This window comes from Felis catus, chromosome B2 (assembly GCF_018350175.1).
Source record: "Felis catus isolate Fca126 chromosome B2, F.catus_Fca126_mat1.0, whole genome shotgun sequence".
Classification (NCBI taxonomy): domain Eukaryota; kingdom Metazoa; phylum Chordata; class Mammalia; order Carnivora; family Felidae; genus Felis; species Felis catus.
The window spans coordinates 90,668,936-90,676,406 of NC_058372.1; the positions used below are offsets into that span (position 1 = coordinate 90,668,936).

The 7,471-nt window shown below is 36.8% G+C and overlaps 1 non-coding gene across 1 annotated transcript; it reads right to left on the bottom strand.

Annotated features, from left to right (window-relative positions):
• Window positions 1-4,410: 4,410 nt before the first annotated feature.
• Window positions 4,411-4,517, bottom strand: LOC111560740. The gene has a single exon (XR_002742714.1). It is a non-coding gene; the product is annotated as a U6 spliceosomal RNA (small nuclear RNA).
• Window positions 4,518-7,471: the final 2,954 nt, after the last annotated feature.

Sequence of the window (7,471 nt, forward strand, 5' to 3'; positions counted from 1 at the left end):
GTACTAGAATTATACCTAATGTATAAATATTAAGCTAAATGGGAAAATCATCCATCAGTTGTCTTTTACAGAAGACTTTCGCTGTCTCTCAAAATGCAATAAATTATGGGTTATCAGGCATCCCTCTATAATTTAATATTTGACATATGTTTATTTGTCATTCACTATAATAGCTAAGTATAATATTTTGGAGTTTGTACTTTGAACTAATTGCTGCTCTAAAGAAAAAAAATACTGTTAAAATTAAAACAAAACAACTTTTACGCTTCATTTAAAGAGATAATTTTCTTATACATAACATTCATGGCTCTATGATATTAATGATTTTTTAGTAGATTATACTCTCTTTAAAAGATCACTATCTCTTTGTAGAATCTATAATAAGGACTTATAAAAATTACATGCATAATAAGGTTTTTTTTTTGTTAGAAGATAATGTTTTATTTTATTTTTTTTTAATGAAATTTATTGACAAATTGGTTTCCATACAACACCCAGTGCTCATCCCAAAAGGTGCCCTCCTCAATACCCATCACCCACCCTCTCCTCCCTCCCACCCCCCATCAAACCTCAGTTTGTTCTCAGTTTTTAACAGTCTCTTATGCTTTGGCTCTCTCCCACTCTAACCTGTTTTTTTTTTTCCTTCCCCTCCCCCATGGGTTCCTGTTAAGTTTCTCAGGGTCCACATAAGAGTGAAACCATATGGTATCTGTCTTTCTCTGTATGGCTTATTTCACTTAGCATCACACTCTCCAGTTCCATCCACGTTGCTACAAAAGGCCATATTTCATTTTTTCTCATTGCCACGTAATATTCCATTGTGTATATAAACCACAATTTCTTTATCCATTCATCAGTTGATAGACATTTAGGCTCTTTCCATAATTTGGCTATTGTTGAGAGTGCTGCTATGAACATTGGGGTACAAGTGGCTCTATGCATCAGTACTCCTGTATCCCTTGGATAAATTCCTAGCAGTGCTATTGCTGGGTCATAGGGTAGGTCTATTTTTAATTTTCTGAGGAACCTCCACACTGCTTTCCAGAGCGGCTGCACCAATTTGCATTCCCACCAACAGTGCAAGAGGGTTCCCGTTTCTCCACATCCTCTCCAGCATCTATAGTCTCCTGATTTGTTCATTTTGGCCACTCTGACTGGCGTGAGGTGATACCTGAGTGTGGTTTTGATTTGTATTTCCCTGATAAGGAGCGACGCTGAACATCTTTTCATGTGCCTGTTGGCCATCCGGATGTCTTCTTTAGAGAAGTGTCTATTCATGTTTTCTGCCCATTTCTTCACTGGGTTATTTGTTTTTCGGGTGTGGAGTTTGGTGAGCTCTTTATAGATTTTGGATACTAGCCCTTTGTCCGATATGTCATTTGCGAATATCTTTTCCCATTCCGTTGGTTGCCTTTTAGTTTTGTTGGTTGTTTCCTTTGCTGTGCAGAAGCTTTTTATCTTCATAAGGTCCCAGTAATTCACTTTTGCTTTTAATTCCCTTGCCTTTGGGGATGTGTCGAGTAAGAGATTGCTACGGCTGAGGTCAGAGAGGTCTTTTCCTGCTTTCTCCTCTAAGGTTTTGATGGTTTCCTGTCTCACATTTAGGTCCTTTATCCATTTGGAGTTTATTTTTGTGAATGGTGTGAGAAAGTGGTCTAGTTTCAACCTTCTGCATGTTGCTGTCCAGTTCTCCCAGCACCATTTGTTAAAGAGGCTGTCTTTTTTCCATTGGATGTTCTTTCCTGCTTTGTCAAAGATGAGTTGGCCATACGTTTGTGGGTCTAGTTCTGGGGTTTCTATTCTATTCCACTGGTCTATGTGTCTGTTTTTGTGCCAGTACCATGCTGTCTTGATGATGACAGCTTTGTAGTAGAGGCTAAAGTCTGGGATTGTGATGCCTCCTGCTTTGGTCTTCTTCTTCAAAATTCCTTTGGCTATTCGGGGCCTTTTGTGGTTCCATATGAATTTTAGGATTGCTTGTTCTAGTTTCGAGAAGAATGCTGGTTCAATTTTGATTGGGATTGCATTGAATGTGTAGATAGCTTTGGGTAGTATTGACATTTTGACAATATTTATTTTTCCAATCCATGAGCAGGGAATGTCTTTCCATTTCTTTAAATCTTCTTCAATTTCCTTCATAAGCTTTCTATAGTTTTCAGCATACAGATCCTTTACATCTTTGGTTAGATTTATTCCTAGGTATTTTATGCTTCTTGGTGCAATTGTGAATGGGATCAGTTTCTTTATTTGTCTTTCTGTTGCTTCATTGTTAGTGTATAAGAATGCAACTGATTTCTGTACGTTGATTTTGTATCCTGCAACTTTGCTGAATTCCTGTATCAGTTCTAGTAGACTTTTGGTGGAGTCTATCGGATTTTCCATGTATACTATCATGTCATCTGCAAAAAGCAAAAGCTTGACTTCATCTTTGCCAATTTGGATGCCTTTGATTTCCTTTTGTTGTCTGATTGCTGATGCTAGAACTTCCAGCACTATGTTAAACAGCAGCGGTGAGAGTGGGCATCCTTGTCGTGTTCCTGATCTCAGGGATAAAGCTCTCAGTTTTTCCCCATTGAGGATGATGTTAGCTGTGGGCTTTTCATAAATGGCTTTTACGATCTTTAAGTATGTTCCTTCTATCCCAACTTTCTCAAGGGTTTTTATTAAGAAAGGGTGCTGGATTTTGTCAAAGGCCTTTTCTGCATCGATTGACAGGATCATATGGTTCTTCTCTTTTTTTTTGTTAATGTGATGTATCACGTTGATTGATTTGCGAATGTTGAACCAGCCCTGCATCCCAGGAATGAATCCCACTTGATCATGGTGAATAATTCTTTTTATATGCCGTTGAATTCCATTTGCTAGTATCTTATTGAGAATTTTTGCATCCATATTCATCAGGGATATTGGCCTGTAGTTCTCTTTTTTGACTGGGTCTCTGTCTGGTTTAGGAATCAAAGTAATACTGGCTTCATAGAATGAGTCTGGAAGTTTTCCTTCCCTTTCTATTTCTTGGAATAGCTTGAGAAGGATAGGTATTATCTCTGCTTTAAACGTCTGGTAGAACTCCCCTGGGAAGCCATCTGGTCCTGGACTCTTATTTGTTGGGAGATTTTTGATAACCGATTCAATTTCTTCGCTGGTTATGGGTCTGTTCAAGCTTTCTATTTCCTCCTGATTGAGTTTTGGAAGAGTGTGGGTGTTCAGAAATTTGTCCATTTCTTCCAGGTTGTCCAATTTGTTGGCATATAATTTTTCATAGTATTCCCTGATAATTGTTTGTATCTCTGAGGGATTGGTTGTAATAATTCCATTTCATTCATGATTTTATCTATTTGGGTCATTTCCCTTTTCTTTTTGAGAAGCCTGGCTAGAGGCTTGTCAATTTTGTTTATTTTTTCAAAAAACCAACTCTTGGTTTCGTTGATCTGCTCTACAGTTTTTTTAGATTCTATATTGTTTATTTCTGCTCTGATCTTTATTATTTCTCTTCTTCTGCTGGGTTTAGGCTGCCTTTGCTGTTCTGCTTCTATGTCCTTTAGGTGTGCTGTTAGATTTTGTATTTGGGATTTTTCTTGTTTCTTGAGATAGGCTTGGATTGCAATGTATTTTCCTCTCAGGACTGCCTTCGCTGCGTCCCAAAGCGTTTGGATTGTTGTATTTTCATTTTCGTTTGTTTCCATATATTTTTTAATTTCTTCTCTAATTGCCTGGTTGACCCACTCATTCGTTAGTAGGGTGTTCTTTAACCTCCATGCCTTTGGAGGTTTTCCAGACTTTTTTCTGTGGTTGATTTCAAGCTTCATAGCATTGTGGTCTGAAAGTATGCATGGTATAATTTCAATTCTTGTAAACTTATGAAGGGCTGTTTTGTGACCCAGTATATGATCTATCTTGGAGAATGTTCCATGTGCACTCGAGAAGAAAGTATATTCTGTTGCTTTGGGATGCAGAGTTCTAAATATATCTGTCAAGTCCATCTGATCCAATGTCTCATTCAGGGCCCTTGTTTCTTTATTGACCGTGTGTCTAGATGATCTGTCCATTTCTGTAAGTGGGGTGTTAAAGTCCCCTGCAATTACCACATTCTTATCAATAAGGTTGCTTGTGTTTATGAGTAATTGTTTTATATATTTGGGGGCTCCGGTATTCGGCGCATAGACATTTATAATTGTTAGCTCTTCCTGATGGATAGACCCTGTAACTATTATATAATGTCCTTCTTCATCTCTTGTTACAGCCTTTAATTTAAAGTCTAGTTTGTCTGATATAAGTATGGCTACTCCAGCTTTCTTTTGGCTTCCAGTCGCATGATACATAGTTCTCCATCCCTTCACTCTCAATCTAAAGGTGTCTTCAGGTCTAAAATGAGTCTCTTGTAGACAGCAAATAGATGGTTCTTGTTTTTTTAAAAATATGGAACGCTTCACGAATTTGCGTGTCATCCTTGCGCAGGGGCCATGCTAATCTTCTCTGTATCGTTCCAATTTTAGTATATATGCTGCTGAAGCGAGCACCATAATAAGGGTTTTTGATAGTGTGGATCACTTATGCTAAGAATTTAATTGCAAGTATCTTAAAATATTGTATTCCTTTCACTGATTCTATAATTCCTGTTTTGAATATGTCAATATTTTACTGAGAAAATTGAAAAAAACCCAGTTTTATTCTTATATTATTATTGTATATTAATACCAACATAGAATATGGGTTATTTTCTCTAGTTGTGGAGCATTATTTTCTTAGGAATGTCAGGATCCTTTTAAGGAGGAGTTGCATAAGCTTACATGTTGGTTCTCTAATATTATGCAAAATTGTGTAAGATGTGAATTGGAAATGTATAACACTAAATTTGGAAGCAGTTTGGTGAAATTTATCCATGCTGAATTTCAGTGGTTCAGTTCTTAGCCTCAGTTAGCCTATAAAATCCACATGGGCAATTTAAAGATTTTGCCTAACATTCTACTTTTAGGGAATGTGAATCAAGTCACTTGAGCTATGAATCACCATGTAGTAGTCTTTTCATTTTTGAAGACACTTTGTTTCCTTCAAATAAGCACCAACCTTCAAGAGGATAATCTCTCTGATAAATACTAGTAAGTGCATTTTAGTAGTTTTCTATCTTTTGCCTTTGAAAATAAATGATTACCCTTAAAATCCATCATGAATATTGCATGAGTTAGGGTAGTGAGAACTGGCTGGTGAGTTTGGGGAAATAGGACCCAGAAGTCTGAACACTCATCAAGTAGGAGTATATGGAATGTGAGATACTTTTTGTCCTATTTTTCAAAAATGACTGATATTTAAGAAAAAGGTGGATAGAAAATAAATTATGATCTTGATACAGTTACTCTGGTAATCATTTTTTTAAGTTTTTAAATAGAAAATAATTCTATAGTTATTGTTTCATTTGGGAAATCAACACTTGATTAAAGAAGTTCTGTCTATGGCTCAATAAATGGCATATTATATAAGAGGAAAAAAACCCTTGGGGTCTTCAAATACTTCATATCAAGTTGTACTTGTGGCATATTTATGTGGGACATTTTATAGTACCTCATGAATCTGTATCCTCCAGTCATCTTAGTTTTAAGGACCTGAGTCAAAAATTCACTAATTTTTTTAGACGTTGAGTAGCAATTTCAGAAAATTTACTCACCACCTTTGTGATGTTATTGCATAACGGTTCAGAACACTGGCTGTGGAGTTAGGCTGCCTGGACTTGGATCCTTCTTAGCATATTATTAGCTCTGCAATGTTATTAGCCCATATGCAAGTCACATAAGCTTTTCTGTAACCTCGTCTGTAAAATAAGGGTATCACAAGTATCTATTTCCTAAAGTTTCTAAGAAGATTGAATGAGGATAAAGCATGTAAATAAAATTCTCACCATAGCACTTGGTATATAGTAAGTCTTCGCAAGTTTGTGTGATACTCCCTCTTTCAAACCTGGCAGGCAGTAGAATGATCGGCATGCACTGAGAGTAAGAGTGGTGCCCTCTGTGGTTTCTATTTCTATTTGCTTCTCTTTTGCTCATCACTACCTCAGAGAGTTGCTCAGGAAGCCACAGCACAGATTACCAGGGATGCCATATAAAACTGGAAATGAATTCAGAAAAATAAGAGTGCTGCTTTTGTGTGTAGTAACCACAAACACAGCACTATTGTCTGCATAGAAATAGGTAATGTCACCTAGGCTCTTCAGTAGTTAAATTATAGTTAGCACTATTGAATGTACTTTTTACAAAATGGCGAAGAACTTCATATAAGATCTAGCAGAGCTCAAATTTGAATACCCAGCTCTAGTAATGTGCTTCTAAATATAACTTGGATTCTTGCAATCTGCATGGTTCATCTTCCAGCATGAAGATTAGCATGTGCTTATAGCCATAAAATTGGCAGATATTTAATTTATAGTAACTAGGTTTTTTAATTTAAATGTTAGATTTAATAGGCTAGATAAAACGTAACAATTATGTATGAAAAAATTAATTGAGTCTGTTGTAATTCATTCAAATAATGCTCACAATACAGGATAAATGGGAAGTAAATCTTAAAAAATATCTCACTTCACCTCCTTTAGTAGTTGTACAGCTCTTCAGAGCAATTTGTTTTATGGCATAGTTCTTATTTAACAGATGTACCTGTTTATGCACCCCATGTAGAAGATATCATAGAAAATAACAGAAGGCCTATGTTATGATGGATGTTGAGATCTACTCTATTTGGTTTTTTATTTAAGTACCAGAAAAATATGACCAGTTAATTCCCTAAACTAAACTTAATGGATACTTCTTAATTCAGACCCATCTTGCTAGGCTTTGGCTTCTCCCTTACCTAGATTAGGGAAAAACAAATTCACTCTCTGAAATTGCTATCACAGATGCTTTTGGTGTCCCTTGTCACATCTCCTCAAACAATCTGTGATTTCAGTCTGGGGTGGGCAGAATTCTAACATGATCCCCAAGTTCCTGGTGCACACACCTTTTCCCAATTATTCAATCAAACTCTAATCTAGATACTGCTGTAAAGGGATTTTGGCATTGCAGTTAAAGTGCTAATCAGTTGACCTTAAAATAAGGATTTCATTTGACTACATCACATGAATCTTTTAAAAGTAGAGTTTTCTCCCCTGCTGGCAGAAAAGGAATTCAGAGAGATGCACTCCTACTGGCCTGGAAGAAAGCACACATCCATCTTGTGAACTACCTAGGGTGGTTGGTTCAAATGACAAGGAAATCTTGGGCGGGTTCTAGGAGCCAACTCTGTCTCTAGCTGACAGCTAGCAGGAAAACAGAGACTTTAGTCCTACAACCAGAAGGAAGTGGATTCTGATAATAACCAGGGAACTTGGAATAGGATCCTGAGTCCAGATGAGAATCACAGTCCCAACCAAATTTGAGTTCAGTACAGTGAGACCGTAAGCAGAAAATCTAGTTATGCCTGGACTTCTGACTTTTAGAAACTGCAG